This window comes from Tripterygium wilfordii, chromosome 5 (assembly GCF_013401445.1).
Source record: "Tripterygium wilfordii isolate XIE 37 chromosome 5, ASM1340144v1, whole genome shotgun sequence".
Lineage (NCBI taxonomy): Eukaryota > Viridiplantae > Streptophyta > Magnoliopsida > Celastrales > Celastraceae > Tripterygium > Tripterygium wilfordii.
This window is the reverse complement of record NC_052236.1, coordinates 8,970,434-8,991,780: the sequence shown is the minus strand read 5'-3', so window position 1 is coordinate 8,991,780 and position 21,347 is coordinate 8,970,434. Positions and strand designations below refer to the sequence as shown.

At 36.5% G+C, this 21,347-nt stretch overlaps 1 long non-coding RNA gene across 1 annotated transcript; it reads right to left on the bottom strand.

The window, feature by feature from the left end:
• Nucleotides 1–1,847: 1,847 nt before the first annotated feature.
• LOC119999106 lies at nt 1,848–6,981 on the bottom strand. The gene is made up of 3 exons (XR_005468341.1): nt 6,848–6,981; nt 6,474–6,559; nt 1,848–2,412 (listed from the first exon to the last, which is right to left on the bottom strand). It is a non-coding gene; the product is annotated as an uncharacterized LOC119999106 (long non-coding RNA).
• Nucleotides 6,982–21,347: the final 14,366 nt, after the last annotated feature.

Here is a 21,347-nt window from a genome sequence, read left to right as displayed (position 1 = left end):
TTTTCTTTTTCAGGGCAACAACGGTACTATGCAAATGAATCATCCTATTTTCTTTGAATACTTTTGTAATTCTGAATGGATTTTCTAATTCAAAATATTTATTCCCAATTAACTCGATTATCCCAAAAACAACTAGATTGAATTGTAATATTTGTGATAGAGAAACATTTACACCTCATGTAAAATCATATAATATGATTAGATTCTTCTAAAATTATTACCCAAAAATAAAATAATTAAATAATTTGACACATGTCAACTTGATAACTCATTTTTCAAGCATCTATAGCTAGATAAACAAAATTTCTTTCAATTTTCCCTTTAATTAAGCTTATTGTTCCCTTTAATTAAGCTTACGTTACAGGAAGGTTTACACTAGACGTGTGTGTAAAGCAATTCTTAAAATTTTTTGTTGTCAAAAGGAAAACTAACATTGTGATTTATTAATACTGATGAGATAGACATGTATTTCAAGGAAATTTATGAGGTGATTAATGAGACGAGAGCACGACTCGAGATTGATTCAAAATTTGTATGATGAGAGAGTTTGTTGAATGTGGGTGAGGGATGAAATACTCGCTTTCAGCAAAAAAATCTTATCTGCAGAGGCGTTTCAACATATTGGCTGAGGTTGAGGTGAAGTTGAGACGATTAGGGAATCAAAGTCGAAGTGCTACTGTCTAAAAAATAGTTACTATGTAAAATAAAAAATAACTACTGTGTAAAATTAAATATTATTTAATGACTATATAGACAAGAAAATATTTAATTACATTGATTGATATTAAAAGGGCAAAAAACTACAAAAATTAACATAATGATATTTGAGAAAAAACAGAATCATAAAATGCAATCAAATAATTAAAATAAAAAACTCTAAATTTTAAAAATCATAATCTTGTGTGTATTTTGTTTCGTTTCGTTTCGTTTTGTTTTGTTTTTTTTTTATTTTTAATATTGAAAAAGACTAATCATTGGTGCATGGCTCATGCCGAAAAAGGACGTCACATAGACTCGCATAATATTAATATAGAGTAGATAGCAGGGAAATACATAGACAATAATAATGCCAAAAGTACAATGAAGTACTAATTTGACAAATATCTGAAATGGACTTTCATTACAATTTGACATGTACGTATGAAAATAATGCATTCTTCTTTGATGTTTTTAAAAAGTGAGAGATGAATGACAAGTGATTTGATTGGGGGAGTTTATAAAATAAAAAAGGAATGTGAAGAGCATAACCCATTTGGATATCATTTGTAAGCAAAGATATGTTAGGTTGAGTTTGCTGATGTCAACTAAGATTTCTTTGGTTTAACTGGGAAATAAGTAGGTTGTTCAAAACCAACTCAAATCCGAAATCCGAACAAAAAATTTAAATTTGGTTCGATCTTTTGGTTTGGTTTCGGTTTAAAAATTTTGAAAATATTCGTTTTTGTTTTGGTTTGGAAAAATTAAATTTGATTTAAATCGAAAAAACCGAACTAAATTACACTTTAAATAATTTTATATAAATATATATTATATTTCTATATTGTTCCTTTAAAATAATATATTTCTATATCTTGATATACACTATATATTTATATACTATATTTTGGTAACCTCTCTCCCTCCTCCTTTGCTCCGTTGCAATCTCTCACCATTGTTCTTCACGATTTGTGCCCTCTTTGTTATCATATTGGCCTTCTACTTGCAGGCCTCTCTTTACAAATCATTGGACTTCTTTATTTTAGTCTTGTTTTATTATTGGGCGAGCCACTTGGTCTTGTATATGGGTTATACGTCTCTTAGCCCAATGTTTATTTGTATGTCTTTTAGTTGTATTGTGTTTGTGATGAAGATCAAGCACGTCAACTCAAGAACGCTTACAATCGTGCTCGTCGTCATAAGATTAAGCTAAACCGGGCTCAACTAAGTCAAGATATTCAAGGCCCTGTATCCAATCAGGTGAGTAGAGAGGCGGACTTGAGTTGCACGATAGAACCTCAAGGAGACTGAAACCTTTTAGAATTGGTAGTAATATTAGTAGTAGTTTTAACTAGCAGTAATTAGTTACTATTATTGTTGCCACGCATGATGGCAGTATTTGGGGGGATTTCTATTACTATTGGGAGAAGTATTCTATTCTTATTAGAGGTAGGATTTGTTTACTTTAAATAGTCGCTTGTAGCTCAGTAGAGGGATATCGACTGAATTAATAAAAAACGAGATTTATTCTCACAAAGGCTTCTTGTTCTATACTTCGGTAAGTACAAGATTCAACAGTTTGTCACTACATGTCTTATAAGTAAGGGTTGTAGCCATTGTATGACACATTTTTTGAATAAATGATTTACTATTCATTCTTCTTATTCCTCTCAACTTCTTCTTCTTCACCTCATCTGTTCATCTGATCTTCAACACCTGTAAACAATCAAAGGATATTTTGTTAATTCAAAATATATCATGGTATCAGAGCAAGCATCCGATTCACTAATACCACCACCAACACCACCACCATCATAACCACCACCACCGCCATCACCACCTACTAATGAAACTACTATGACTTCAGACCAAATATCTGAAGTATCTCATCTTTTGAGAAATATGCAAGCCTTTTCTTCACAAATGGCTGCACCAAATACTGTACCAAGATTCACTACTACAGATCTTGCAAACATGATGAGAAATTTCCAAGCTTAATCAACAATGAGCAATCATGCTACTGGTGTTACACCACCCACCCCAACTCTTCATTATCCTCCCTCATTTCTTCCACATACAAACTTTGCCCCACCACTTTTCCCACCCCTGCTACACTTCCCTATCCTACAAACTTTCAAATTCCTACCACACAACCACATTCCAACCCTTTTTTAAACCCGTACAACCTATTACCTAATGATTTCTCAGTCGCCAAACTTATTTCCCTGGAGTTCAATGGAACAAATTATCATAATTCGAGTGCAAACTTCATAAATGCGATGGAAGCTAGGAACAAGATGGGATTCCTTGATGGAACCTCACCTAACACAGTTGATCCAAACCACCAGCTATGGAAGCAAGCCAATGGTCTTATTAAGACATGGCTTACAAACTCAGTCTCCCCCAACATTCTTTAAAGTATTTCTACTTGGAGGACAGCTAAAGAACTATGGGAAGACGTAAAGGCAAGATACTCTATAGTGAGTGAAACCAAAGTATATGAAGTCAAGAGGGAAATATCAAACATGAAACAAGGTACTCAATCAGTCTTTGACTATCACACCAAAATGAAAAGTTTATGGGATGAACTTCAAGAATATGAAGCTCTCCCTATATGCAAATGTCGCCTTTGTCACTGTGACATGCTCCAACCAATCAAAATCAAGGCAGAAAAGGAGGAAGTAATGCAATTCCTCATGGGATTGGATGAAAATTTTAGTACAGTTGGGAGTTAGATATTACTCATGAAACCATTTCCATATGTCAATCAAGCCTTCAACATTGTTTCACAAGAGGAAAGAAAGCAAAAACTAACTGACAAGAATACTAACTTATCTCAAGAGTAATGGCAATGGCCTTCAAAAGTTTCACTACAACTACCAACGCTTCGACAAAGCCTCACAAAAACAGAAACAACCAAGGAAAAAGAAACTCAGAGAATGCTTTTGGTAGGACAAATCAAGGCAATAGAGAGAATTCATCAAGACAGTAACAACAAGGACACAAGGAAGGATTATTCTATAAGTATTGCAAAATGACAAACCTTACAATCGACAAGTGCTTCAAAATTCATGGTTTTTCATCACAACCTTCTAAGAAGCCTAGATATAACATTGGAAATGCAAGGTATCAAGCCAATCAAGCAAACAAAGAAAACAATGTTGTAGAAACAGAGGCCAAACGTGGTGTGGAGTTCACACCAGAACAATGTCAATAATTTATGAACTTCAGGCAAGCTAGAACCACAACAATAGATAACTCACAAAGCATGCAAGCACATGCAGGTTTAGTTGCCTCAGTTTCAGGTACCTAAAATCAAAACTCTAAACTTTCAATTCAAAAGTGACTTATAGACAGTGGTCCATCTGATCATATAGTTTGTCATACATCCTTATATAATTCACGTCATGAAATGCATCATGCATATGTTCATTTACCAAATGGACAAAAACATGCAATTTCTCACATTGGCACAGTAAAACTCAGATCACAAATTACCCTCACAGAGGTCCTATGTGTTTCCACATTCAATTTTAATTTAATTTCAGTAAGTAAATTAACTAAAAAAAATATGATGTGATATTGACTAAAGGCAAATGTGAATTGCAGGACATAGTCACTTTGGAGAGGACTAGCTTGGGAATGGTGCTTAAGGACCTTTACATTCTTAATCATAGTCATTTTGTAAAATTAAACCACTCAGTTTTCATCAGTGTTGTAGTTTGGCATACTGTTTTACACAGAAGGCATGGTCATCCCTCTAGTGATGTTTTTAAACTATTGCACAATAGTCCTAAGGATTCAGAACTACAATATCATGAATGCATTATTGGTAAAATGAAAAGATTCCCTTTCGCTATTAGTGACTCTGTTACAGAACATTGTTTTGATTTAATTCATGTTGACATTTGGGGTCCTAACCCCATACCATCAATAGAAGGATATAAATATTTTCTAACCATAATGGATGATTACTCAAGAATGAGATGGACATTCTTGATGCATAGCAAGTCTGAGACAAGGACTTATTCAAAAGGTTTCATAGAACTTGTCAAGACACAATTTGTCAAGACAATAAAATGCATTAGATCAGATAATGAGAAATAATTTGATAATGCCATCCTATTTTTTAGAACTTGGCATTTTGCATCACAAAAGTTTCCCCTATACCCCCAACAAAGTGGACTTGTTGAAAGGAAACATCAACACATACTTAATGTAGAAAGAACAATAAAAATACATAGTGGATTACTTGAAAAATTTTGGTCATTCTATGTCCAAACAGTTGTGTTTCAAATTAACAGACTACCCACCATAATTCTAAACAAACAAACACCCTACACCATCCTTTACAATAAAACTTTTGACTACAATACTTTTAGAGTATTTGGATGCCACTTCATAGCCAAAACAAACAGACCCTCAACCTCTAAATTTCAACAAAAGGCTAAATCTTGCATTTTTTAGGCTATCCTTTAGGCACCAAGGGATACAAAGTTTTAGACTTAGACACTGATGAAATTTTCACTTCCAGAGATGTCATTTTTTATGAATCTCAATTTCCCTTACTAGATAAGTACAATACACCAACATTAGAAGTTATCATTCCTAGTTCACAGTATTTGCAAATTACACACAATACCATAAATGACAATCTAGAAAGACAACACAGAATAACAAAACCACCAACATACTTGGCAGATTATCAATGCAACAACACTGCATAGAATTATCGTTCATCTCATAAACATTTCATTGCTTCCATTGCCTTACATACAGAACCAAAACATTATACTGTAGCTTTAAAAAATGCTAAATGGTGTGAAGCTATGAACTTAGAACTACAAGCCTTACATGATAATAATACATGGGATTTAGCCACTTTACCCAAAGGCAGAAAAGCAATAGGATACAAATGGATTTACAAGCTGAAATAGCATGCTAATGGCACCCTAGAAAGATATAAGGGTAGGCTTGTAGCTCAAGGTTTTAATAAACTGAAGGTATTGATTATAAAGAAACTTTTGCCCCTGTTGTCAAGATTACTACTGTTAGGTTATTTTTAACTGTGGCTAGTATGCACAAATGGTATATACATCAAATAGATGTACACAATGCATTCATTAATGGAGATCTAGAGGAGGAGGTTTATATGAGACTTCCTCCAGGTCACCCTAATCCAAACAAAAACCTAGTTTGCAAACTCAAAAAATCTATCTATGGTCTTAAACAAGCTTCTAGGCAATGGAATACAAAATGTAGTAAAGCATTAATAACTTTGGTTTTATTCAATGCAAATCAGATTATTCCATGTTCTATTATCAGAAAGACAGTAGCATTTTACTTCTTCTACTATATGTAGATGACTGGCATTAAGTGGAAATGATCTTCTACTTATGCAACAAGTCAAGACCTACATAGCTACATGTTTTAAAATAAAAGATCTAGGCACCTTGAAGTATTTTTTAGGTTTAGAAATACACCAAACCAATTCAAGTATTCAGTTATGTGAAAGGAAATATACAATTGATTTAATCATCGATAACAATCTCACTAATGCTAAAATAAGCCTAAATCCTTCTGACACTAATACTAAGCTATCAATATATTCAGGAACACCCCTAGATGAACCTCTCCAATATAGAAGAATCATAGGTAGGTTAATGTATCTAACAATCACCAGACCTGACATTAGCTATGTTGTTAATACACTTAGTCAATACATGAAAAACCCTACTGACATTCTTTTGAATGCTGCTCAAAGAATAATTAGATACCTTAAAGGCACGACAAGAAGAGGCATTTTCCATCCTGCTACTAACCAATTGCAGATCAAAGTCTATTGTGATGTTGATTGGGCTTCCTGCAAAGACAACATAAGGTCTGTCACAGACTTCTGTGTCAAGTTTGGGGATTCCTTAATTTCATGGAAGTTTAAGAAGCAGTCTAGTATCTCCAAATCTTCTGCAAAGGCATAATAGAGAGCTATTGCAAACACCACCAGTGAACTAACATGGATTCTCAGTCTACATTGCTCACAATCCCCTTTTTCATGAGCGGACCAAACACATAGAAATTGATCTTCACTTTATTAGAGAGAAGATACAGAGAAACATCATCATATTGAATTACTTGAGAACAGATGACCAACCAGTAGATCTTCTGACCCAAGCTCTGCCTGCTCCGCGTATTCAACTCTTAGTCTCCAAGTTGAACTTGTTTGACAGCTCATCGCCTCCAACATATTCAACTTGAGGGGGTGATAACCTCTCTCCCTCATCCTTTGCTCCGCTGTGATCTCTCACCATTATTCTTCACTATTTGTGCCCTCTTTGTTATCTTATTGGCCTTCTACTTACAGGCCTCTCTTTACAAATCATTGGGCTTCTTTATTTTAGTCTTATTTTATTATTGAGCCAGTCACTTGGTCTTGTATATGGGTTACATGTCTCTTAGCCCAATGTTTATTTGTATGTCTTTTAGTTGTACTGTGTTTGTTAATACATGTCTTATAAGTTAGGGCTGTAGCCATTGTATGACACTTTTTGAATCAATGATTTACTATTCATTCTTCTCCTTCCTCTCAACTTCTTCTTCTTCTTCTTTACCCCATTTGTTCATCTGACCTTCAACACCTACAAACAATCAAAGGATATTTTGTTAATTGAAAATATATCATATTTGGAATACTATAGACTGATTTTATCTCTAGCTTTTAATTTCCAAGGTCCTAACAAGGTTTTCTTATTGCAAGTGAGCTGAATTGCAATCGAAATAATAGCTGCTGATCAAGTGATGTTAGACTTGGAGAAGCTTGAAGCTCTTGGATGATTTCATCATCTTGTTTTTCTCTGCTATTTCTCTTATGGTGATAGGATAGGTAAAGAGCCATCAATGAAACCTATCTTGTTTCTGGATTTCAAAGAATTTTTAAAATTTGGCCTCCAAATGTGGTAATTGGTGCCATTGAATTCCAAAGGAATGAGTTTGCTAATAGCAAAATCACTTGGAAGAAAAGTGTAAGGATTATTGAATGGGTTTGGTGCTAGGTATTGATGCAGGAGCTGGTGTAGGAAGAATTGCAGGCATGGCAAGTAGAGAAGATGGATAAACATGAAGCAAGGGTGGTGGCAATGAAGTGGCATAGCCCATCTATGGGAAATGATTGCTTGTCAAAGCTTCAGTAGGAAATTGTACACTCATGTAACCATCTGTTGTGAAATTCATAGCATTCATGTTAAAAGGAGGTGGGATGGGTGGCGGAATACTCGGAGGAGTCAAATGCTCTGATACCATAATATAAAATGAAGCTTATGTATGTGTATCAAATCTAACTTGCAGGAGTAGTATCAAAGAGTTGCAAAACAGTGGCGAGAAGAAGAAGAAGGGCTGGAGAAGAAACAAGCTAAACATAGCAAATCTCCTATTGACACTTGTGCAAGGCTTTCTAGATATCAAGAAAAATTTTTAGAAGATCTTCTCTGTTATAGCAGGATCATTGACAGACTTATGCACCACACCATTAGAAGATCTGACATCAATTTTACCAGTGAATCATTTGAGTCAGTTTATGCAAAAGCCTACTGATACACACTTGCAGGCAGCAAACAGAGTCCTAAGGTATATATGTAAAAGGAACTTTAAATCAAGGTCTTTTTTATCCTACATCTAACATTCTACAGGTTAAAGCCTTCTCTAATTCTAAGTGGGCTACATGCCCAGATACTAGAAGATCTGTAATTGGCTATTTCATCAAATTAGGAGATGCTCTAGTTTCCTGGAAATCCAAGAAACAGAAGACAGTCTCAAGGTCTTCTGCAGAAGTAGAGTATAGAGCTCTGGCATCTAGAATAAGTGAGTTAGCATGGATTCAAGGCCTTTTCAAAGAACTACAAATTCAAGCTGAAACTCCTATGTCCTTATACTACGACAATCGGACAGCCATGCATATTGCTACAAATCCGGTCTTTCATAAAGAACCAAACACATCGAATTGGACCTATACTACACCAGAGAGAAGATTGAACAAGGTTTGATAAAACTTACACACTTACCGACTCAAGATCAACCTGCTGATCTACTCACGAAGCCCCTTTCTGTTCAACAAATTGGTCATCTTTTGTCCAAGCTGAACATGATCTCCCCACATGTCCAGCTCGAAGGGAGTGTTAGATTTGGAGAAGCTCAAGACTGAAAAAACAATCAAACCCTAATTGAATTCCTAATTAAACTAGAATTGGAAAATTGGAAACATAAAACGTGCAGGAAATTTAATTGACTCCGTTGGACTACAAAAAGATGCCTTTTTGATCTCATTTTGAGTTTTAACTTTTGGTCTTCAAAATCAGTCCTCGGAAACATATTATAATAACGAAACACACGAGGGAATCAAAAGTTATGGACAGTCAAAGTTGAAAACTGAAACTTTAATTCTCAAAAACAGCAACTTCAATTCCGATTTCGATTTGGATTCCTTCGAGCACGTTCCAACTTCTCAAGGAACTCTTCCGTGGAACATTCTACGTCAGTCCCCTCCACTTGGAAAGAACTCGACCCCGAGTTATGATTTGACTAAAAAGAGTTGTCTTCACCATGATACTCAAAGAGAGTTGATCCTTTGAAGTCTTCGAGTCCATTAGTTGAATTTGTATTCTTCCATCCCAAAGAAACAAGTATTTCGAATAATACAGTGTATTCAATATACTCATGACTCAAAAAATTCCATAAAATTATGACTGTCGAAACTCTCAGTTCTCAATATCAACTTTTTGACAATCTTCAATATCGAGAAACTAATGTTGAAATTAAAATTTTCACTCCCAATAAAATCAACAAATTCGACCACACAGTTTGTAGGAATGTCAATCTGATTATGAAATTCTTGAACTACATAATACTCTGTTGAACTTAAATCTTCCTCAGTCGAAACTTGACTTTCAAGAGCAATAGTGTCAATCTCCTCTACAACTCTCTTATCAAATTCAATAATTTCTTCTTGACTTTCATCAATAAAAGCTCCTTTATCCTCCAAATTCTCATCATGTTGTGATTTGTTCTCCATAGAATTATCACTCTTCAATTTTAAAATTGTCTTCATGAATTAGATGTTCCTCAGGTGCTTGTGAGATTTGATCAATTTCAATTCCTTCGACTAGTTGAGAATTTTCTGACTTTTCTTCACACAATATCTCACTATCATCAAACTTCAAATCATCATCACTAATTGGATGATGTTGTTGGTGTCTGTGATAATTTTTCTCAATAGGCTAGCCTCGGCCATCAGGGAGATCTTGTGCCACATCACTAGCATCTGCCCTTATTCCTGTTGATTCTAGACAATGTTGACTCGCAATTTGCCAAACATACGCAGAACTTCAGCCATCTATTCTGTCATCCATTGCCTATGCTCGTCAAATGCAGTCCATAGATCATCTATCCCTTGACCAGCGTCATTGGGATTGTGATTCCGTTATGTGTTAGACATATCCGATAGCAAAACAACCTGCTCTGAAATCAAGAAACTTGGAATCTACCAAGAACAATTGAGAAAACCTCAAGGAATTTTATTAATAAACTGAATGTCTGAATTACAAACATTTATGAGACTATTTATAGACTGAAAAAAAAATCAAACCCTAATTGAACTCCTAATTAAACTAGAATTGGAAAATTGGAAACATAAAACGTGCAGGAAATTTAATTGACTCCGTTGGACTACAAAACGATGCCTTCATGATCTCCTTCTGAATCTCAACTTTAGGTCCTCAAAATCAGTCATCGAAAACATATTATAACAAGGAAACACATGAGGGAATCAAAAGTTATGGACGGTCAAAGTTGGAAACTGAAACTTTAATTCCCAAAAACAGCAACTTCAATTCCGATTTTGATTTGGATTCCTTCGAACACGTTCCAACTTCTCAAGGAACTCTTCCATGGACCGTTCTACGTCAAGTTTCAAGTAGTAGGATGTGTATTTTATGTTCCCAGGCCAATGCTAAGCCCTTAAAATGAAAACATTGTTGAGACAAAAAAAAATGTAGTTGAAAATGGTATGGAGGCCTCTATTTATAGTGCTTGGGAGGTATCAAGGATTGGAACGAAAATGGATTGGAAGCTCATCTACACAGATAATTAATTGAACAGATAAAATTTGATTTGTTTGTTCTAGACAGATAAATTTTTAATCTGTTATTCGTTTATCTGTTTGAGCCCCACAAGCTGGGCCGGTTTTTGGATTGGGCTGGAAGTCTGCTGGCCTGTGGGCCAAGGAAAGACTTGGAATAGGCTGAATGCCCATTGGTCTGTAGTCCAAAAAGAAAGGAAAGACCTGGACTGAGGTGGCGCGCGCGCGTGTGGTCTTTTTTTCCATAAAGTGCATTCTTTCCCTCCCACAAAAGTTTGGGTGCCCTTGGGCCCAAGGCATTAGTTCAACCCTCACTCCTATAAACAAGAGTTGGTTCACTTAATTCTCCGATGTGGGACTTTTATTCTTCCTCAAACTTATTCATGCCCAAATGGCTTACTTTGAAATAACATTTCATTCTCTATATTCATGGCTTTGAACAAGTGAATACACAGAATTATTCTCCACATGAAACTCGATAGATTCATGTTTAGTTCCAACATATCCAATAATTGGATCTCATTTCAATTCATGGTCAAAGACATGAATTTCCAACAATCCCCCAAATGAATGAAATGCAGAGATGCTATGCCGACTCGACTTAGAGAGATAGAGAGAGCTTTGGAAAATAGCTGTGTCAGGATAGGTAGCTTTTGACTTTGAACCTTCCCTAGTAAAATATCATCGGGTTTATTCGCTAACCAGTGAATGTGATGTCTTGAACTGTTCAGCTTTTGTATAAACCAAGACAACAATATTTACACAATTTCTTTTCCACCATCATTGGTTCCTTCTACATTCTGTCCATTTTGGCCCTGGACATGCCTGGTAATTCATGAGTGCTCTAGAGAGATTAGTCCTATCACTCTCATAGAAGCGGCCCCTTCACACTCATATAGGTGATTTTTTGTTAGAAGTATCCTGCCATACTTCAGTTGAATTTTCAACATACAAGAATCATTAAAATCATATATTATCCTGAACTCATGACAGGTATCATCATCTCATCATAGGAAAGAGTTAGGAATAAATTCCTTAGTGATTACTTTAAGTTCCCCCACAACTCGGTTGTCCCATTGAACCTAGATCTTGGGATCTCCAATCAACTAGGTTGGGTTGCCAGTGTGGCAGAGCTATAGGTTATGGACTTTAAACCCATTCCCCTCGATGAATTATATACTTGATCTCTAGTCAAACCTCTTGTCAAAGGGTCCGCGATGTTGTCCTTTAATTTAACATAATCAATGGATATAATCCCATTTGACAAAAGCTGTCTTACGGTCTTATGTCTACGACGAATGTGTCGAGATTTACCGTTGTATATTTCATTTTGTGCCTTTCCTATTGCAGACTGATTGTTGCAGTGTATGCAAATAGCCGACACAGGTTTTGGCCACAAAGGAATATCCTCCAAAAAATTACGAAGCCATTCGGCTTCTTCTCCAGCTCGATCTAGTGCTATAAACTCATATTCCATAGTAGATCTAGCTATACACATTTGTTTCGAAGATTTCCATGATATGGTTGTACCACAAAGTGTGAAGATGTATCCACTAGTGGATTTAGCATCTTCGGAATCTGAAATCCAATTCGCATCACTGTAACCTTCAATTACAGGTGGATAGCTTGTGTAATGTAGTCCATAATTAGTTGTGTACCTTAGATAATTAAGGACTCTAGCTATTGCTTTCCAGTGATTCTCTCCAGGATTACTAGTATACTGACTTAGCTTACTAACTGAGTAAGCAATGTCCGGATGAGTACAATTCATTAGGTACATTAGGCTACCAATGATTTGTGAGTACTCCAATTGAGATACACTAGGAGAACTTATTAACATTGCATTCATCATTTCCTTTAACGTTCTATTTTTTCGTTCAGTTATCCCATTTTGTTGGGGCGTGTACAGCGTTGTAGTTTGATGAATGATTCCATTTTCGGCACACAGTGATTGAAATGGTGACTCATATTCACCACCTCTATCACTTCTTAACATTTTGATTTTCTTGTTGAGTTGGTTCTCAACCTCAACTTTGTATTGCTCGAATGCTTCTATAGCTTCATCTTTGCTTCTTAGCAAAAATACGTAGCAATACCTTGTGCAATCGTCGATGAATGTAATGAAATATTTTTTCCCCCTCTTGTTTGCACAAACTTTAAATCACATATATCTGTGTGAATTAAATCCAAAGGTTCACTATTTCTTTCAATTGAGTGAAATGGTGCCTTTGCCAATTTAGCTTCTACACATGTTTCACATTTTTGATTCATGTCTGAGCTAAATTTTGGTATTAGGTTCATGTTAATTAATCGACGTAAAGTCCCATAATTAACATGTCCTAATCTGCCATGCCATACATTACACGACTCAAGCAAGTAAGTAGAAGATGCAATATTATTAGCACGATTCACAGTCATTACATTCATTTTGAATAGACCATCAACCAGATAACCCCTCCCCACATACATCCCATTCTTAATAAGAGTAAATTTTTCTGATTCAAAAACAAGAATCCTCTCTTGCTAAGCAGTGACCCTGACACTAAATTCTTGCGAATTTCAGGCACATGCAACACGCCAAGGAGAGTCAGCTTCTTTCCGGAGGTCATCTTCAGAACCACATCACCAACACCATCAACTATGGCGGTAACAGCATTTCCCATGCAGATATCCTGATTCACTATGGGATGATATGAGGAGAGCATCTCCCTACTAGCATATGGCGAGTAACTCTAGTATCCACCCACCATTCTCTTGGATTTCTAGTCAGATTGCACTCAGAGATCATTGCACAAAGGTTCATCTCTTCCAGATCCTGTTCAACTCCAGTAAGGTGTGCCTGTGCCTTCCTCTTCTGATCAGTTTTCTGGCCTTTCCTTGAGCGGCAATCCTTGGCTCGATGCCTCTCCTTGTCACACATAAAGCACTTGCCCTTGAATCTTTTAGAGCCATTCTTGTTGACTCCACAAAACTTCCTCTTAGAGGGCTTGCTTGTCTCCACCACATTGGCCTTTGCCTCCTGATGCTTGTACCCTTTCTTCTCATTGTTGCGATTGTCTTCCTCAATCCTTAACTTCAGAGTCAAGTCATCAAAGTTCATCTCTTTTGTCTTGTGCTTGAGATAACTCTTGAACTCTTTCCAGCTAGGTGGGAGCTTCTCAATAATCACAGCCACTTGGAATGACTCACTCAACATCATCCCCTCAGCTAGGATCTCATTTATGATGACCTCTAACTCCTCTGTCTGAGTTACCACTTTCTTAGAATCCACCATATGGTATTCCAGAAAACGCGCCACCATGAATTTCTTTGATCCAGCATCCTCTGTTTTATACTTCTTCTCTGAAGCAGCCTAGAGTGCTTTAGAAGTGGGGAAAGTATTGTACACACCATACAGCTTGTTGGTCAGACCATTGAGAATGGTGTTCTTGCACAGATAATCTGAATGCTTCCATGCATCCACTGCAGCTACAGTAGCAACATTCTGAGTGTTGACATCTATGTCATCCAACTTGGGTGCATCCTCTTTGAGAAATTTGGCCAGATTCAATGTGGTTAGGTAAAAGTGCATCTTTTGTTGCCACCTCTTGAAATCTGCCCCACCAAACTTCTCAGGCTTCTCACCATGCGGGTTGACATGGAACGTTGTCGGAACAACAACAGTGACTTGCTGAATGCCACCAGCAGCATTCCCACCATTCACTCCAGTAGAGTTCAGTGTTGGCACGACAAGAATGTTTCCTCCAACCACGTTGGCAGCCATGTTTTCTCCCACGTTAGTCATAGTGATATCTACAAAATTAATACACCAAAAATTAGTAATAGTTTCAATTCGAGGAATGAACCATAAACAACATAAATAAATTTAGTCTTAAGATTGTTGTCAAATAAGTGGGTGTTTATGGAATATTGAAACGCGTAACAATGAAATCAATATAAAGAAATAACGTTACCATATTATCGATCAATTGGATAATACATTACCAATGAAGAACAGAAAAAGAGATTGAATGTAAAAAGCCAAGCCCAGAGTAGTCTCTGTCTCCTTAAGACTAAATCGCCTCCCCACCGGTTTGCTTTGAGGAATACAAACGACAGTCTCCCAGGACAGAATGGCCTCAACTCTGCACGGAATGGAAGCTTCATATCGGGCAACTTTTAGAATCAACAACGGCAACTGTCAAACTCCCTCTAAGAACTATGGAGGCCTCTATTTATAGTGCTTGGGAGGTATCAAGGATTGGAAGCTCATCCACACAGATAATTCCAATGTTTGAGCCCCACGAGTTGGGCCAAGGAAAGACCTAGGTTGAGCCGGCCCATCACACTCACACAACCGGACGGACGGTGGCGGAGGCGCGTGCGTGGTCTTTTTTCCATAAAGTACATTCTTTCCCTCCCACAAAAGCTTGGGTGCCCTTGGGCCCAAGCCATTAGTTCAACCCTCACTCCTATAAACAAGAGTTGGTCACTTAATTCTCCAATGTGGGACTTTTATTCTTCCTCAAACTCAGTCATGCCCAAATGGCTTACTTTGAAATAACATTTCATTCACTATATTCATGGCTTTGAACAAGTGAATACACATAATTATTCTCCACATGAAACTCAATAGATTCATATTTAGTTCCAACATATCCAATAATTGGATCTCATTTCAATTCATGGTCAAAGACATGAATTTCCAACATAGGCATGCTTTGCAGTCCATTGGCATTGTCGCTCAATCAGGGACGAAGGTGATCGAGAGACAACGCGAGTCTGACACCATTTAAAGCTTCGTAAATATCAAAAGGAAGGAAAAATTATGTGTGCGTAAAAACATGGGTGCAGCCAACTTCTTAAGAGCAGTAAGAGGCACTTGTATTCGTTGTTCTTACATATTGAAACCTAAAAACCACAATGAACGTATACTATTAGATTGAATTGACTGGGTAAACCATTATAAATGTCTACATTCTTGTTTATTCATGTTTTGGCTTGCCTTATGATTTAAGTTTACTCTAAATTTGGGGCATTGTTAGAGTTGGTTATTATCTCTTTTCATTCTTGCTTGCCTTATTGTGATTGAAGTTTCCCAACAAGTGCTATTAGAGTGGTTCATTAAATGGATTGAGCCATTATAAATATGTGTAAAATGGAAGCAAGGAGCGGAGAGATTGTACCAAGAATGACGACAAATTTAATGTGTCTGATTTCCATCATTGGAAGATGCAAATTACTGATTACTTGAATATAAGGGATTTAGTAACTTTAGAAATAGTAGTTCTCACAAGCATGAGTCAAACAGATTAGGAGAAGCTTGATAAGAAAGCCTAAGCAGTAGTCTAATTAACACTTGCGAAAAGTGTAAGTGCACACGTCATCAATGCGACAACAACTATCAGTCTTATTAGTAACCTATCAAAGATGTACAAGAAACTAGTGCAGTTCAACAAATTCAATTTTTGAGACAATTTATCATGTTGAAGATGTCAAAGGAATGCTCTGCGAAACAACATGTCATGTTGGTGAATGAAATTGTAAATAAGCTACTATCGGTTTGGATCATCTTCGAGGATCACTTGAAGTGTTTGATTTTGTTAACTTATAAGTTTGGTGATTGAGATGCTACTGTAAATTCAGTTTGCAATTCCAATTAGACGTGAGATTTTGTGCATAGAGAGGTACATTCCACGCTACTTAGTGAAGAGTCAAGGTGACTCAACATTGAGAATAGAAGAAAACTATCCAACAGTCGTGGAAGGTCTCAATTAAGAAATGGACAAGACAAATCTAAAACTGAAAAATGGTCTGATGGATGTTTGCATTGTTGGAAGCCATGCCACTTGAAAAATGATTGTCAGGCTTTGAAAGTAAAAAATAATAGAGCTAATGCAATGGAAGAGGTCAATGATGATGTTTTGATCCCTAGTTCATATAATCCACTAGAATCTTGGGTAATAGATCCATAAGCATCCTTTCACTATACATTCAGTCCGAGTATCACGGAGAACTACAGATCCTACAACTTTGGCAGGGTTCATATTATGAATTACAAAACTTGGATACTGTGGAAAAAATGAGGTACATATTAATTTGTCTGATGGTATTGTGTGGAAGTTGTATGATATGAGACATATTTCATACTTGTCACATAATTTAATCTCTGTGAGTCAACTAGATAGAGAAGGTTGTGTGACTGTATACTCTAATCGTGGTTGAAAGTTACAAAGGGAGCCTTAGTTTTGGCTCGTGGGGATATGTCAGGAACTCTCTTTATGATCATGAATTCCAAGAATATGGTGAATCATGTTGAAGATAAGGATGATGCTAATCATTATCATTGGCATTGTAGGCTTGGGCACGTTAGTGAGAAGGGGATGCAAGTTTTGCAATCAAATGACAAACTATATCGTGTGTAGGGATGGCAATTTGTGTCCGCCCCGCCCTGCACGGATTTTTCCCTACCTCAAGCTTGTGCGAGGCATCCCAATGCAGGGCAGGGCTAGGACGGGGTGGTGCGGGGCATGGGGCATACCCTTGGAGGTGTGGGGCGGGGAAGGGGCGACCATGATCTACCCCCGCCCTTCCCCGTTGCCATCCCTAATCGTGTGAACTCAGTGAAAATTAGTCTTTGTGAAAATTACATCTTTGGTGAAGTAAAAGGTTGTCAGTTTCTCAAGTCAGGCAGAGCACTCAAAACTATTAAGTTGGAGCTTGTTCGTAATGATGTGTATCAACCTTCCTAGTTTTAATCTCCTAGAGGTTGCAACTAATATGTGACTTTCATTGATGATGCCACAAAGAATGTATGAGTTTATTTTTTGAAAAATAAATATGATGTTTATGATACTTTCAAGAAGCGGAAAGTTTTGATTGAGATTTGAGAATGAGAGACACTTTAGGTTGATTGTCTGAGGTCAACAACGACGTCGTTTTGAAAGATTGTTTCCTTAAAAAAAAAATATCCAAGTCTATAAAACGTCAAAACCCTTGAATGAATAAAACTCTTTTACTTTCTTTCTTCAAGAGCCTCAAGCCACTCCCTTCCTACTATGCACGAAAAGACTACAGGTTTGTGTCTTCTTTCAATTTTTTTTGTAGATGCCAGCTTTTCTTTCTCAAATACAGACACCAACATAAAATATTTTTATATCACAAGACAGACTTGTCATTTTAAATTGTGTTGGATGTTAGTAATTAGTAATTTAGTATTATTGTATTTGTAATGGTGTTTGTGTTCTGAGATTAGCAAAACAAAACAAGTTTTTATTCATTAATTGTAATATTTTATTCTTACAATTATGGGTATAAAAACAACTGATATTGGATGGGAGCATTGCACAAAAATTTCGGTAGATAAAAGCAGTAGACTACAAATTAAGCGTAAATGTCCAGAGGAAGTAGGGATTTTTTTTCAATAATTATTTGGAAGATTCGTAAAAGAAGAAAAAAATCGATAGTTGTTTTGGAGATGATGAACAAATTGATAGAGAAAGTGGGGGGATAGGGAATTGTAAGACACTGACTGATTTTATGAAAAAACCGAGTCAAGCCTCATCTCTCAAGACTACATTAAATATTATTTGGAAGGGGAAGGAAAGAGAAGATGTACGTAGAGATATATGTAGATGTTTCTATACTAATGTTCTTCCCTTCAATTTGATGAAGGACCCATTTTAAAACTATGTTGCAATCTGTGTTTGAATATGGTAAGCGGTTGATACTCCCTTCTTATCATGAGGTGAGAGTTTCTTTTTTGGAGAAGGAGGTTGAGTAGGTTTTAGATATGTTACAAAGGTATAAGGATGAGTGGAAGAAAACGGGATGTACTATGATGTCGGATGGATGGACATACAATAAAAATCGATCTATTACTAATTTTTTGGTTAACAGCCCGACAGGAACAGTGTTTCTCAAAAGTGTAGACACATTTGGCATATACAAAAGTGCAGATAATTTATTTAAACTAGCTCCTTGATTCTATGGTAGAGGATATTGGGGAATTAGAACATGTAGTGTAGGTTATATCTGACGGAAGCCAATATTTAACACAATATTGAACTCAACACACATAATTACTTAATACAATCTTAGTTGGTTTTCAATACACACACTGAGTTTCCTCAAAAAAACCTTTCATACATATTAATTATATAATATTTAATATCTTAAACTTCTCTTTCCCCCATCCATATATATCTTAACTTCCTTCCTTTAATAATCATTAAAAGATTTTTGACAGTTATTTTGAAATCAATTCTGCAGATTAAGTTTAGAAAGTGGAGAAATAGACACAAATGACTTTGATATTATTGAATTATATTAAGGAGAAATAGGCAAATCATGATAACAATCAATTCCTAAAGGGTTGCACTATTCATGTAATACCCCGAACTTTTTTTTTCTTTTAGAAATTAGGTAGGATCAACATGTGTTGAGTATATATATATGTATAAAATCATTAGAAATCAATACTGAGTGATTTGGGGGTGTACAAGTGGTTTTAAAACTGAAATTTGGGACTCCAGTAACTGTCCGGACAGATTTAGAAAGCTGTCCGGACAGATTTAGAAAGCTGTCCGGACAGATTTAGAAACTGTCCGGACAGCTATAGAAGAAACTGAAACAGGTTGATTTCAGGCATAGGTGTCCGGACACCTCCCTAAAATCTGCACCCCGAGGATTGTTTTAAACACTCATTTTCGTGATTCTTTCAAAATACCCGACCTAAACCAGCCCTAAACCTCATTTTCTCTCAAATTTCCTCCCTCCCATCAATCTAAGATCATCAACTAAGGTAAGATTATCCTCTTTCAAGTTGGATTCATAACTTCTCTCTCTAGCTTACATATTCTTAAATTCCCCTCTTGCTTCTAATATTTCAAGGTTTGAACCCAAACTCAAATCCATGAGTTCCTATATCATTTGAGGCCTAAAGGAAGCTTGAATCTCTTCCTTCTACTTGTTTCTACAACCTTGGTAAGTTTTCTTAAACCTAAAAGCTAGTATTTAGAGATTGGGTGATTTGGAGGAAAATCTTTAAATTAGATGAAATTAGTGATTTAATAGGTTGATTTAGACTTGTTTATGGTTGTATTGCTAGATTCTATTGTTGATTGGAGTAGCAAGCTTGAGTAGGTGAAGTTAAAGAACTTGGGAAGTTTTGGGTAAGAGAAGGTAATGAGTTCTTGATTTATTGGATTAATTTGTGTTAGATATGTGAAATTGAAGTTGTTTGTATATTGATTGGAGGATGGGTTTACCGAATAATAGGTTTGTTGAGGCCGGGAAAAGTCAAGGTTGAGTACTGATTTACATAGCTAATTTTTAGAGTGTGAGGTAGGGAAATTCCACTCTTGTTATTCTCTTGAATATGTTATCCTATTACGAATGTTTCTCTTTCCCAATGTTCATTAAAATTTGTTCTCACCTTAATTGCACCTAAGGGAGAACAACCCCACTTTATGATATCCTTGTTGTATGATTTGAATTATATTGCATACCCTACTTGTTCAATCTTCCATTGATCATGAATTACTCTTGAACATGCATCATGTAGTAGTATATATATATATAGGTTGTATGTATACCCTATTGCATAACCATGTTGGACATGCATTGTAGTTGCATGGTAGATGTCTGGTATAGACCCGTATATCTACTAGTTGTGATTGATGTGGAATGTGGAATGTCGTTGGGCCGTTCAGGGTTCCCTTGAGTATGGGAATGCCGGTGGGCCTGATCAGGATTCCATATGAGCTCGAAACACCATACGATGATGTCGTTGGGCTGTTCAGGGTCCCGGTATGTATATGGATGCCGGTGGGTCAAGTTAGAATCTCATATGGTGTGGTCATCTACTTGTGTTTGGTGTACATGGTGTTAGCTATCATATTGTTGCATTTGTGTTTTTCTTTATTGTTTCAGCCTTATATTATTCACTTACTCTTTATTATTTCCTACTGGGTCTTTCGCTCACCCTTTTCTTTCTCTTATTCCCTCCTCGCAGGTGAGTTTACTTCCGGTACAAGGGTCGTAGATCAGGAGGAGGGTGCGTGACATGGATGGACCCCTGGAGAGTGATAAGACTAGATGGTTCTAAACTTTGATTATGTTATTACTATTTAATCGTACTTATTTTCTTAGTTGAGACACATTGTGTAGTATCCCTATTCGATGGTGGGATGGACGGTTGGGAGGGTGCTCCATGTGATCGGGACTCCTGAACCAGGTTTGTGGACTTTGTGTCTTGACGATTTCCTATTTTGTGGGAATGCTAATTGTGTTGGTTGTTGATTATACATGTTATCGTGTGTGGAGAAATTATGTGGCCTGAGGCCCTGCTTAGATGTGAAATTGATCGATGATATGATAAGTTAGGTGGCCTGAGGAACTGCTTAGAGTTGAGAATTTAACTGTGTTATGAATTGTTAGATGGCCGGAGGCCCTGCCTAGGTTGTGAATATATTTGTGATATTGCTGCGCATTTACTCCAGGTTGGCATCCTCCGTATTACGGGGAGGTGCTGTCAGAATTTTCG